Genomic DNA, 14829 nt, shown 5'->3' on the forward strand with positions numbered 1-14829 from the left:
AATCAGGAAGAAATAGAAAATATGAATAGACCAATCACAAGCACTGAAATTGAAACTGTGATTAAAAATCTTCCAACAAACAAAAGCCCAGGACCAGATGGCTTCACAGGTGAATTCTATCAAACATTTAGAGAAGAGCTAACACCCATCCTTCTCAAACTCTTCCAAACAATTTCAGAGGAAGGAACACTCCCAAACTCATTCTACGAGGTCACCATCACCTTGATACCAAAACCAGACAAGGATGTCACAAAGAAAGAAAACTACAGGCCAATATCACTGATGAACATAGATGCAAAAATCCTCAACCAAATACTAGCAAACAGAATCCAACAGCACATTAAAAGGATCCTACACCATGATCAAGTGGGGTTTATTCCAGGAATGCAAGGATTCTTCAATATACGCAAATCAATCAACGTGATACACCACATTAACAAATTGAAGGAGAAAAACCATATGATCATCGCAATAGATGCAGAGAAAGCTTTCGACAAAATTCAACACCCATTTATGATAAAAACCCTGCAGAAAGTAGGCATAGAGGGAACTTTCCTCAACATAATAAAGGCCATATATGACAAACCCACAGCCAACATTGTCCTCAATGGTGAAAAACTGAAACCATTTCCACTAAGATCAGGAACAAGACAAGGCTGCCAACTCTCACCACTCTTATTCAACTTAGTTTTGGAAGTTTTAGCCACAGCAATCAGAGAAGAAAAGGAAATAAAAGGAATCCAAATTGGAAAAGAAGTAAAGCTGTCACTGTTTGCAGATGACATGATACTATACATAGAGAATCCTAAAGATGTTACCAGAAAACTACTAGAGCTAATCAATGAATTTGGCAAAGTAGCAGGATACAAAATTAATGCACAGAAATCTCTGGCATTCCTGTACACTAATGATGAAAAATCTGAAAATGAAATCAAGAAAACACTCCCATTTACCATTGCAACAAAAAGAATAAAATATCTAGGAATAAACCTACCTAAGGAGACAAAAGACGTGTATGCAGAAAATTATAAGACACTGATGAAAGAAATTAAAGATGATACAAATAGATGGAGAGATATACCATGCTCCTGGATTGGAAGAATCAACATTGTGAAAATGACTATACTACCCAAAGCAATCTACAGATTCAATGCAATCCCTATCAAACTACCACTGGCATTTTTCACAGAAATAGAACAAAAAATTTCAAAATTTGTTTGGAAAAACAAAAGACCCCAAATAGCCAAAGCAATCTTGAGAACGAAAAATGGAGCTGGAGGAATCAGGCTCCCTGATTTCAGACTATACTACAAAGCTACAGTAATCAAGACAGTGTGGTACTGGCACAGAAACAGAAAGATAGATCAATGGAACAGGATAGAAAGCCCGGAGATAAACCCACGCACATATGGTCAACTTATCTTTGATAAAGGAGGCAGGAATGTACAGTGGAGAAAGGACAGCCTCTTCAATAAGTGGTGCTGGGAAAACTGGACAGGGACATGTAAAAGTATGAGATTAGATCATTCCCTAACACCATACACAAAAATAAGCTCAAAATGGATTAAAGACCTAAATGTAAGGCCAGAAACTATCAAACTCTTAGAGGAAAACATAGGCAGAACACTCTATGACATAAATCACAGCAAGATCCTTTTTGACCCACCTCCTAGAGAAATGGAAATAAAGACAAAAATAAACACATGGGACCTAATGAAACTTAAAAGCTTTTGCACAGCAAAGGAAACCATAAACAAGACCGAAAGAAACCCTCAGAATGGGAGAAAATATTTGCAAATGAAGCAACTGACAAAGGATTAATCTCCAAAATTTATAAACAGCTCATGCAGCTCAATAGCAAAAAAACAAACAACCCAATCCAAAAATGGGCAGAAGACTTAAATAGGCATTTCTCCAAAGAAGATATACAGACTGCCAACAAACACATGAAAGAATGCTCAACATCATTAATCATTAGAGAAATGCAAATCAAAACTACAATGAGATATCATCTCACACCAGTCAGAATGGCCATCATTAAGAAATCTAGAAACAATAAATGCTGGAGAGGGTGTGGAGAAAAGGGAACACTCTTGCCCTGCTGGTGGGAATGTGAATTGGTACAGCCGCTATGGAGAACAGTATGGAGGTTCCTTAAAAAACTAAAAATAGAACTACCATATGACCCAGCAATCCCACTACTAGGCATATACCCTGAGAAAACCATAATTCAAAAAGAGACATGTACCAAAATGTTCATTGCAGCTCTATTCACAATAGCCCGGAGATGGAAACAACCTAAGTGTCCATCATCGGATGAATGGATAAAGAAGATGTGGCACATATATACAATGGAATATTACTCAGCCATAAAAAGAAACGAAACTGAGCTATTTGTAATGAGGTAGATAGACCTAGAGTCTGTCATACAGAGTGAAGTAAGTCAGAAAGAGAAAGACAAATACCGTATGCTAACACATATATATGGAATTAAAAAAATGTCATGAAGAACCTAGGGGTAAAATGGGAATAAAGACACAGACCTACTAGAGAATGGACTTGAGGATATGGGGAGCGGGAAGGGTAAGCTGTGACAAAGTGAAAGAGAGGCATGGACATACATACACTACCAAACGTAAGGTAGATAGATAGTGGGAAGCAGCCGCAGAGCACAGGGAGATCAGCTCGGTGCTTTGTGACCGCCTGGAGGGGTGGGATGGGGAGGGTGGGAGGGAGGGAGATGCATGAGGGAAGGGATGTGGGAACAGATGTATATGTATGACTGATTCACTTTGTTATAAAACAGAAACTAATAAAAAAATCAAAAAAAAAAAGAAATATCTTTGGTCAAGTCTTGCTCAAGATCCCTGGGACACCTGTGGACCTTGCTTTGGAACAAATATCAAAGCAGTGGAGAGGAGGGCAAGCTTTCCAAAGAGTCACCTGAGTGACAAGGCAATGATCTTGACCATGCCCAGGCCCTAATGGGCATGAGGTACCTTTACTGTGAGTGTTGGAATGAGCCTGAGGTCAGGAGTACCTGAATGATGGGGATGTCAGGACCTTCACAGAGCCCTTTGCTAATCTACTTTGCAGTCAGCCTAGCAGATGTCCCCTTGTTCATTCAACATGTAAACCCTTTTTGAGCACTTTCCATTTTTTTTTTTTTTTTGCAGTACGCGGGCCTCTCACTGTTGTGGACTCTCCCGTTGCAGAGCACAGGCTCCGGACGCGCAGGCTCAGCGGCCGTGGCTCACGGGCCCAGCCGCTCCGTGGCATGTGGGATCTTCCCGGACCGGGGCACGAACCCGTGTCCCCTGCATTGGCAGGCGGACTCCCAACCACTGTGCCACCAGGGAAGCCCCCCGCACCTTCCATTTTTGATCGAGTGATAAACAGGTCAGATAAGGACCCTCCCCTCATGGGATTTCCTTCTAGTTGTGGGTGAGGTTATGCAAGGGGACAAAGGATAAATGAACAGGTAAAGATAATGATGCATATGATTAAAATAAAATAGGGCTATGTGCTGGAGCAAGCCTGGGGGCTTCTCAGAGGAGGTGACATTTGGAGATAAGACGGAAATGTTGAGAAAAGGCCAACCAAGCAGAAGGAGAGTGGAAAAGTATAACTGGCACTCCTGGGAGAGGAAAGCATGCGTGCTAAGGCCTTGAAGCAGGAACTGGTTTGATATATTTGAATCACAGGCCTGTGTTTCAGAAGGCAACGTGGAAAATAGTGTGAGATGGGTGTGGTCAAAAGTCAGGGCCCTGGTCATTCAGGGCTTTATAGACCCATGTGAGGAATTAGGGTTTTAATGTAAGAGAGATGGGAAGCCACTGGAAGGCTTTGTAGCAAAAATGATGTGATGTGATGTGATGTCCTTTTCTGATTTCTAAGTTTGCTCCAGCTGCTGTGTTGAGATTGGGCTGTAAGCGGGCCAGACTGTAGTTAGAGAGACCCATGAAGAGACACAGATACCATCTTGGGGAGCAATGGAAACAATCATTATTACTACTTAGGAGATTTTTATTCTGACCTGTCCATCTGTCTTATGTATTTTCAGTTAGTTTAATTCTGACCTGATCATCCCAAAGGGAACACAATAAAATTTCCAAGACTATGAAAGGCCTAGACCCCAGGAAAATGCCAACTACCTAGACAAAAAGATGGGAGTGCCAGCAAGCCAGCCTGTGCCTGTCACCCCATAGTAGCCTTTCTCTTCCTCCCAGGTCTGATATCAGGTTTTCAGAATGGGAAACAATGCACCTTTAGAGAGGTCCATTTGGGTTTGTGTGGGCCTGGAGGTTCACTGCATCTTCCTAAATTGGGGTTCTGAGGTATGTGGGGTAGATGAGATGGACTGCCAGAGCAGTGTTTCCTCATTATCAGGACAAACAGGACAGTTGGGACAGAGATGCTAGGGCACCAATATGCAAGGTATCTGCTCCGAGGACTTTAGAGTTTATGTTCTTGGTTTTGATAGGGGTCCAAGGAGTCTCCCTCAGAGTTCTGCTTTTCTCCGCCACGTGTTTGAGCACCCATAGGCATCTTGCCTACTAGAGCAGGAAATGGGTGCCTCTGAAGTGTCCCCTAAGTGCTCCAAAAGATTGTGAAAGTGATGATTAGAATGAGGACAAGGAAGACTGAATCTTTATAGAGAGTGTCCTAAGTGCCAGGCTGTGAGCTATGCAGCTTCTTTCATTTCATCTGCACAATCACCCTCAACATCTAGGTGCACCCCTTATTATTATTAATTTTTGTTGGAGTATAGTTGCTTTACAATGTTGTGTTAGTTTCTGCTGTGCAGCAAAGTAAATCAGTTATACATATACCTATATCCACTCTTTTTTAGATTTCCTTCCCATTTAGGTCACCACAGAGCACTGAGTAGGATTCCCTGTGCTATACAGTAGATTCTCATTAATTATCTATTTTATACATAATAGTGTATATATGTCAATCCCAATCTCCAAATTCGTCCCACCCTCCCTTCCCCCTTGGTAACCATAAGTTTGTTCTCTACATCTGTGACTCTATTTCTGCTTTGCAAATAAGTTCATCTGTACCAGTTTTCTAGATTCCACATATAAGCAATATTATATGATATTTGTTTTTCTGCTTTACTATTATTTTATAGAAGAGAGAAGGAGCACAGAATTTTAATGTAATTTGTACAGGTCATGAAGTAGAAAGGTGTGAAGCCAAGTTTAAATCGGGCAGTCTGACTCTCCACACAGGGCAGCTGGCCACTATTCTCCCCCTGTCAACCCAACTAGCCATTTCATTCCCCTGGACAAGCCAGGAAGAGATCACCTGCTCACTCTGGGCTCCTTTTGGGGGTGGCTGGTAGACTACAGTGGAGAGCAGTGGATGGTACCTGCTGCAACAACTAAGGAGGACACATGGCTGTGATCACAGGCAGAGAGCACGGAAAGCGTTGGCACACGATAGTTTAGGGCAAAGGCCCTGCTCCTGGATAGCCCACCAGCTGTCCACTTCCTTCTCCATTCGTGTCATCAGTCCACGCAATCTCAAAAGGAGACATAAAGTCAGACAACATTTAAGATGTCCAGGCTACGTAGAACCACACAATCTGACAAGTCTCAGAATTCTTCCTCATGGGCCTCTCAGAAGATCCAGAACTGCAGCCCTTCCCTCTGGGCAGTTCCTGTCCATGTACCTGGTCACTGTGCTCAGGAATCTGCTCATTATCATGGACATCAGCTCAGACCCCCACCTCCACATCCCCATGTACTTCTTCCTCTCCCACCTGTCCTTGGCTGACATTGCCCTTGGCTCTACCATCTCCAAGATGATTGTGGACATACAAACTCACAGCAGAGTCATCTCCTATGTGAGCTGCTTTACTCAGATGTCTGTTTTCTAGCCTTTTTGGAGACCTGGAGGCTATACTCCTGAATATGATGGCATGTGATCAGTTTGTGGCCATGTGTCATCCACTGCACTACCCAGTCATCGTGAATTCATGCCTCTGTTGCTTCTTAGTTTTGGTGTCTTTTCTTGTTAGCCTTTTGCAATCCCAGCTGCACAATTTGATGGTGTTACAACTGACCTGCCTCAAGAATGTGGAAATTTATCCTTTCTGTTATTGTGATCATTCCCAACTCCTCAACCTTGCCTGTTCTGACACCTTCACCAAATAACGTAGTCATGTATTTTGTTGGCGCTATCTCTGGATTATTCCCAACCTCAGGGACCTTTTACTCCATTATAAAATTGTAAAATTGTTTCTTCCATTCTGAGAGTCCCCTCATCCAGTGGGAGGTATAAAGCCTTCTCCAGCTGTGGCTCTCACCTGTCAGTTGTTTGCTTATCCTCCTCCCCCATCCCCTGGAAACCTCTAATCTATTTTCTGTCTCTATGACTCTGATTATGCTAGGGACCTCATATAAATGCAATCATACCATAGTTTTCCTTTTGCGACAAGTTTCTTTCACTTAACATATCTTCACGCTTCATTCATGGTGTAGCAGATGTCAGAGTGTCCTTCTTTTTTAAGGCTGAATAGTATTCCATTGTATGGATGGATGGACCATGTACTTCTGAGGATGGATATGAGGGTTGTTTCCACCTTTTTTTTTTTTTTTGTGGTACGCGGGCCTCTCACTGCTGTGGCCTCTCCCGTTGTGGAGCACAAGCTCCGGACGCGCAGGCTCAGCGGCCATGGCTCACGGGCCCAGCCGCTCCGCGGCATGTGGGATCCTCCTGGTCCAGGGCACGAACCCGTGTCCCCTGCATCAGCAGGCGGACTCTCAACCACTGCGCCACCAGGGAAGCCCGTTTCCACCTTTTGACTATTGTGAATGGTGCTGCGATGAACATAGTTGGATGAGCATCTGTTCAAGTCCCTGCTATCAGTTCTTTTGGTTACACACATAGGAGTGGAATTGCTGGCTTATACAGTAATTCTACACTTAGCTTTTTGAGGAACCACCGAACAGCAGCTGCATCATTTTACATTCCCACCAACAGTGCACTAGGGTTGCATTTTCTCCACACCCTTGCCAACACTTGTTATTTTCGAGTTTTTGTTTTTGTTTTTTTAATTGTAGCCACCCTAACAAGTGTGAATGCACACACCTTTAAACGCAGCAATTCCACTTTGGGGAATTTATCTTTAACCTCTTCCAGAACTTGCTTTTGTTAGTTCATAACACATCCTGGCCATCCTTCCATGTCATGCATGTAATTCTCGCCCTCTTGTTGATGCCTGTGCTATTTCCTAAGAAGGATGGACCTGGGGTTAACTATTGTTTCCTCATGGACAGTTTCACTGATTTCAATTTTTAGACATTGCCACATTGCAACAAATATATGCTTCATGGGACTACTCCAAGAAACACAGTTCATAAAACCTTCCAAAAACCTGGCTTCTTTCACTCCTTAATTTGCTAAGCACCCCTGAAAGACTGGAGTCTGTGGGCTGTTTGCTTTCAGACCGTGCTTACGTAAGAGCTCCTGCACAGTCGGTAGGTCTCTGCAAACTCTTCCCCCAAATAATAGAGCTTTGGTGGCTGGACCTAAATTTCTGCTGAACATTTCTGCAAAGTGGATAGAGGTGGTTTCACGCTCATGTTTAGTTTCAAACTGTGATTCCCCAGAGACCCTATGCCTGGGCAGTAATGAGCAGGCAGCAGCTGACCTCATCTGGTGGAAAAAGAATGACCAGCCAGCTACTCAGCTGCTGTTCCACTGATCGACTCCCAGTTTCGTCTGGTGTTCTACATTTCACTATGCAAAATTTAAGAGATGCAAAACTATGAAGACCCACACAACAGATATCCACATACCCACCCCCCAGCTTTTCCAAAGACAGCTCAAGTCTCCAGCCCACCCCTCCCCAGTTTCCTGCCCTGGATCCCACCAGAGGCCAGAGACAGTGGCTGTCTGTCATGAATCTGGTGTATAGTATGCCCTGACTCGCCTGTAAATCATCACAGAGAATTGGGTTTTGCTGCATTTTAGATTTTATTTTGTTTGCTCTTTCTTTAAAATTGAAGTATAGTTGATTTACAATGCTTCATGTGTACATCAAAGTGATTCAGTTATATGTATATATCAGTATCTTATCTTCCATGGCATGACTGTAGCCGGTGTGGTGTCTTTGGTTTCCACGGGATCGAACCTGGTGAGCAGGAAGGCTCCTGTTGACCCATGTATGGGTTTGCTGAGCCCGCTCTGTCCTTCTACACGTGTTTTTTTCGATACCCTGAAATTTCCAGTAGTCAGCCATGCCCTATGCAAACAGGGAGTTTTATTTCTTTCTTCCTGATCAGTCTGCTTTTTCTTGCCTTATGGAAGTACAAGGCTGACCTGAAGGCTATGGACAGAGCCGACTCCTGGTCCTTCTCCAGCCCCAGGGGAAAGGCTTGTGTGTCTGGTCAGGAGGGGCATCAGCCGGTGGGGGCGCGCTGGGACCCACCACGCACGCAGTCCAAAGAGACCTCAGACACGGCATCAAGTGTGATTTACGGCACGGGGTTGGTCCTTACCTGCAGTGATAATGGTGCGGCTGGCTCCACGGATGGGAACAGATGGTGAAATTTGATGTGGCACCACGGTACCAGGTTACTCAGCCTTGACGGCCGGAGTGAGAGACCTGGGCTCAGTCCAGAAGCCGGTGGAGCTCAAGACAGATGGAGAGATGGATGGAAAGACAGACAGATGGAGAGAGACAGAGTCAGAGACAGATGGAGAGAGATAGATGGCCGGAGACAGGAGATGTGGCGGCAGAGGGACTCTTCTTTTGTGACTCGTCTCTTTGGAGTGTGACCTGGGGTGGGACTTGTACTGACCGGCCACAGCTGAGCCTCTGGGCATGGGACTCGAGTGCTGGGGGCCTGGGCCGGTCCTAGCTGTGTCTCAGCACACCTGAGGCAACAGGTTCCTGGACTCTCACCAGGACCATGGTAGGTGCCACATGGTGACTGGGAGGGTGACACACTCACTGCAGAGCTCCAGGGTCCTTGGGGGTTTCACTGGCACTTTGGACTTTCCATGTACCAGAAACTCTGAAGTGATGGGTGGTCACAGGGTGAACACAGTGACCTCTGATGCATCTTTGCTTCTCTTAGACTTGTTTTTAAGGGATCGAGAAGCAGCAGGCGTCTCCTTGGGACCTGCCATCTCGCGCTGTAGCTGTGACCCAAGGCGGAGCAGTCTCAGGAGAGCAGATGGGAAAACTGCCACCTGGGAACGTTGGCCTCCTCCCCATGCTGGAACCTATGGGAGAGACCTGGCAGTCGGAAGGGAGCCTCTGCACCTCTGAACCTTCCCCAGCCTGCACCCACCTACTCAACACCTCCTCCTCACCAATCCCCCTCCTCACCAGCCCAACCCTGGCCTGCACACCCTCTCGGCCACCTGGCCCTGTGGTCCTTGGGGTCGTGTGTTGTAGTTTAAAAATAACCTCCCTTGGGCTTCCCTGGTGGCGCAGTGTTTGAGAGTCCACCTGCCGATGCAGGGGACACGGATTCGTGCCCCAGACCGGGAGGATCCCACATGCCGCGGAACGGCTAGGCCCGTGAGCCATGGCCGCTGAGCCTGCGCGTCCAGAGCCTGTGCTCCACAACGGGAGAGGCCACAACAGTGAGAGGCCCGCGTACTGCAAAAAAATAAATAAATTAATTAATTAACAAATACAGTAGAGAAAAGGAAACACATTATGATGAAGTAATATGACAGGAAATAAAATCCCTGATTAAGTAGAGACGTACCATCTTTATCAATGGTTACAGTATTGGAAATAGCTGATTTTCACCCAAAGTATTTGATTTAATATAATATAGTTAAAACCATAATGTAATTTTTAGAAGGTAAAGATGTAGATTCTCAAATTCACAAGGAAGGGAATTTTTCAAGGAGAACTAAGACATTTTAGGTGGGGGAACATGAGAGAGAATACGGAAAATAGTAATACACCAAAATAATCTCCAGAGTTCATTATCAGAGGAAAAAACAAAATATTGAATAAGAATACAGAGGCTCTAGAATCAATCCCTTGTTAATATAGAGGCTTACTGTTTGATAAAGTTGCCATTTCGTTTAGAACCTGCCTGCTTTGCATATCCTGTGAAACTGCACACAACATGTGATACCATAAAAAAGATAAACCCTGTGGCTGTAAAATGCCTTAATCCCTGATGTCCTTTAGAGCAGTCTAAACCAGAGATCCCCAGGAGGCTGCTGAGTGACATCAACTAGACATGTACGTTTCCTCACTGGCGACCTCCCCTCTCTCTAGTGAGAGTTCCCTTGCCCTTCTACCCTTCTGAGTAGTGATTTCTGTGCCATAACCTCTTCAAGATGTCGTGCTCCCAGGTACCTCCCCCGCATGCATACTCGTCCAAGTGTTGCCTCGAAAAGCTTGTGTGGGCTACTGCCACCGTGTGTTTGGTCGTATCTTTTTTCTTGCTCAACCCTGAAATCTTTCAAAACCCTCATGCTGGGTTGGATTGGCATGGGAACATGTGAGAAATAGGTAGTCAGGAAGAACAACTAGTCTTGGCTTGAGCCCGTTTCTTCCTCCTACCAGGGCACCTTTGAGGACACTCCTGGGCACGTTTATCCTTCAATGCCTCATTTGAGAACTTGCCTGAGGAGCAATTTGCCCACTAACATTTTTTTCCAATTTACCCAATTTTCTCATTTAATAAGACTGACTTTATGAATAATTCCTTTCAAGTATAGTTTTATTCAAGAGTATATTTAAAGCAAGCAGACAAAGCCAGATTCTGTTCTGGCATCATTAAGAGTCAATGTCGGGCCTCCCTGGTGGCGCAGTGGTTGAGAGTCCGCCTGCCGATGCAGGGGATACGGGTTCGTGCCCCGGTCTGGGAGGATCCCATATGCCGCGGAGCGGCTGGGCCCGTGAGCCATGGCCGCTGGGCCTGCGCGTCCGGAGCCTGTGCTCCGCAACGGGAGAGGCCACAACAGTGAGAGGCCCGCATACCGCAAAAAGAAAAAAAAAAAAAAAAAAAAAAAAAAAAAAAAAAAAGAGTCAATGTCATAATAAAAAACAATGGTTTGATTATGAGGTTCTGAGTAGGACTAAATCAAAAGACATTAAAAAGTCAATAACCTAATTGATATAGGAAGGTGGATTGAATCCTAGTTTGAAAAAAGCCACCTACAAAAAGGAAATATTTGAAGACAGTTGGAATACAGTAAGTCCCCTACACACAAACCTTGAGGTTGCGAACTTTCAAAGACGCGAACATGGGTTCGCATGTCCAATCATGTAAGTTAGTTCACATGTCTGGCATACATTGTCACGTGCGTGCATCCTCTACAAGTGGTTGTGCTTTTGTGTACTTTACTGTACAGTACCGTATAGAGTACAGTAGCACAGCATCTTTATTTCAAGCCCAGATGTCTGGAAGCAAGCGTAAAAGCAGCGGTGATGTAGCTGGTACAGTGAAGAAGCACCAAGGGATAAAAATGGGGAAAAAATGAAAATAATTGAGAGAGTGGAGGCAAAAAGATGTTTTTTATGTATTATTTGTGTGAAAAGTATTATAAATCTATTACAGTACAGTACTATATAGCCGGTTGTATTAGTTGGGTACCTAGGCTAACTTTGTTGGACTTATCAACAAATTGGACTTCCCCACTTTGTCTATAAAACACTTTAAGGGAAGTGTTTTATAGACAAAGTGAGGAAGAGGGTCATGCTGCACAATTCTCTGATTGGTGGATGGTGATGTAACAGGGTGATATTTCAGGAGTTAACAGCATCAACTTTCTGGTTCCAGCCACTCTGGGGTCCATGTGTTTGTGGTCAGCATACAGTTAACTTCTTCCACCTGGTGGGAGTTTTATTATCAGAAAAACAACTCAAAGATACAGCTCAGATTATTATATATACCCTTGAGGAGGAACTCAGGTCCTTGACTTTTTCTGGCTAAACTATTACTATTTTGTCTTGCTTGACACTTTTCCTTTGTTTCAGCATTCTCCCCTTTCTCTTATTAAATTTGCTCTTTGGAACTCCGGGAAGGCCTAGGAGGCTAAAGATTTGCTACAATATAAACATCAGGTGGGGGATACAGGGGTCTGTCCCCTGTAAAGTCCCCACAGGTTCTGCTTGGTTTGATATGGACTGAATATTAGATGATACCAAAATAGTCTTAACTTTTGAAACATGGTATTGGTATTATGGTTACACAGGACAGTGTCCTGATTCTGGGTGATTCATGCTGAAATATTTAATAGTGAAGTGTCATGATATTTTCAACTTTCAAATGGTTCAGAAAAAAATTATATCTACATCTACATGCAGTCAGTTCTTCTATAATGCTTGTTTTGAAAACATGATATTTTTCTGGGTATTGATAAATTTGGAAACAATTTGAACATAATGTTAATTTCATGTTTGCTTATGTGCAATTTCATCTGCAAGGCACACAAGAGAAACGGGGGTTAACTGCAGAAAACTGCACCCAGGTGAACCTAGCTGCTCAGAAATACACAAAACACATGAGCACAGCTCAAGACACTGCCAGCTCATTCAGTGCCTCTCAGGTGTTATGAGGGATCCCCATATCCATCCGGGTTCTGACTTTCTGTGTGATTTTAGGTAACTCCTTCCACCTCTTCATTATAACTCACAAGTGTCAATCCTTCTGATGATCACTTCTACAAGCAAAGGACAGGCCTCTTTCAAGGTAAAGTGCTCTGTTTCTTGTAGTGCTTTTGTATTTCTTAACCGTTCAATATATGTAAGATGCTGTTTTATTAGATTCCTTTTTTTTTAAAATGTCAGTGACAAGTTTTGAGTGTTGAACCCCACCCAATCCCATTTTTCTCATAAGCCCTGTGGCTTTCACTGTGTGATTATGTATAACATTGGTTAGGAACACCTATGAAAAAGTCTTGTTTAAAAGCAAACTTCCCTGGAGGGGGCAAGTTCCAGCCCACTGGCTGAAACTCATTATGTTCAACCACGTGACCTTCTGCCCTGTTGTCACTCAGGGAAAGGGGGTGGGGTCTCATGAATTGTCCAATCGGGGTGCAGCACGGGAAGGTGGGTGGGGCAACACTTAGCCGACCACTTAGAGGTCCCTGTAGGTGCTCAGCGTTGCGTTTCATCGGCTCTCCCGTGTCCCAGGTGTCTCTCTGCAGCGTATATGGTGCTGTGAACTGCAGAGGTGGCAGGAGTAGAAGGGAGGACCCCAGGGAGACCCCAGAAGCCAGGAAATGGTGAGTTGAGGGGCCAGGTATCCCAGGACGGGGAGGAGGGGTTGAGTCGGAACCTGCCACTGTGGGACCCGGACCCTGCTGCGGTCAACTCCGGAGTCTGCAGACCGAAGTCCGCCCGGGGCTCAGCTCAGACCTAAGCCCCCTCCAGCTCTCAGCGCGGGGGCTGGGCCAGCAGCCGAGACTTCGGGCGTCCTGTCCCATCACTGTGCGTGGTGACTTTGGCCCCGGAGCCTCTCTGGGCAGCTCTGCGCCCGCAACCCGTCTCTCCTCAGATTGCGCACTGACCTCGGGTAGAGTCTTCAGACTCTGTGTCTGGTCTTTAAGTGTGGGTGGAGCTTTAGTCTGTGGGGACCCCAATGCCACCTTTCTCCCCAAGAGGACCCGTTTTCTCCTGAGTTTTCCAAATGTTTGGGGAAACAGAATCTCAAATCCACGAACCTGTCGCCCCAGCCTAGCTCTTCCTAGGGCTGGCATTAAATCCATAAATTCCAGGTCCCTCCCCGCCTTCCCAAAGCCAACTGCGTCTCTAATTCACAGCATCATTATCAACTATTTGTCCTCCGTGGTGCATGTCAAACAGACGTGGTATTTTTTTTTCCAGGGAGGAAAATTTATGCGTTCATTTATTTAATAATAAACTCAATAGTATTATTAATGGAAATAAAAACTATTTAATGCTCACCATATATCAGGGACTGTGCAAATACCTTACACAGATCTCATTTAATCCTAACACGTAATAAATATTAAGCTCACTGTTTAGAAGCAAACATTGAAGGATCCAAGAAGTTAAATCCTTACACAGGGTCCCACAGCCACTCTTTGGCAGAGGGGGATGCAGAATTTTGTCATTTTCCCACAGCCAGTGAATGGCTCATGTTTAAAGGTGTAGTTTTTGGTTTGTGGATACTTTACCATGAGAGGAAAGCAGAGAATAACCACCTGTATCTAGGCTGTGTGAAACCCTTGGGTGTCTCCCCCCAGAGTCTTTCCTGGGCACAGACATCCTGTATCCTATGGGAAGCCCTTGGGTGTAGCTACCCCTTGAGAAATGTTCCTGCTCCTCCATGGGTTTGTCACCCTAAAAAGTTTTATTCACTTTTTAGTCACCGTTTTACAGTAACTGTAAACTAAAGAAAGAGGTGAATTTCAGAAAAGTAAAATGTAACATTAGTACATGGCCTGTGTTAAAATTTGTTTCCCTTTTTTCCTGCCCTTAGCTGGTGTTTCTGAAGTCTATTGCTTACTTTTGGGTGCTTTCGAACGTATCAATAATTCCAGGGCTTAGGCTTGCAGAGCAGAAGTGCTCAGGTATGATTGTTTACAAAACAGTTTCTTGTCATGGAAATAATAACCAGCATCATTATTTTCTGGAATCAATAGATACTCGTGGCTTTTCTTGTTGAGCTAGCAGAATGCCTTACAATCTTCATTTTTTTTTCCTTCGTTTTTCATGAACTGTTGTGTTGCTGTCTTTGCATTTGAAGAAACAGTCACCTCCTCCAGTTTTTACTGACTGGCTTTGGGAGAGAAACACCTTCACCATTCAACCCAGATGGATATTCTGAGCTTCTCTCAGGCTTTTTCTGTGGATGCCCACTTCATGCC

At 44.5% G+C, this 14829-nt stretch overlaps 1 pseudogene across 1 annotated transcript; it reads left to right on the top strand.

Annotated features, from left to right (window-relative positions):
• Positions 1 to 3652: 3652 nt before the first annotated feature.
• On the top strand, positions 3653 to 6385 carry LOC309805315 (olfactory receptor 7E178-like; annotated as a pseudogene). The gene is made up of 2 exons: positions 3653 to 3682; positions 5351 to 6385. The product of its transcript is annotated as an olfactory receptor 7E178-like (transcript).
• Positions 6386 to 14829: the final 8444 nt, after the last annotated feature.

Source organism: Mesoplodon mirus (genome assembly GCF_964341445.2).
Source record: "Mesoplodon mirus genome assembly, chromosome: 5".
Classification (NCBI taxonomy): domain Eukaryota; kingdom Metazoa; phylum Chordata; class Mammalia; order Artiodactyla; family Ziphiidae; genus Mesoplodon; species Mesoplodon mirus.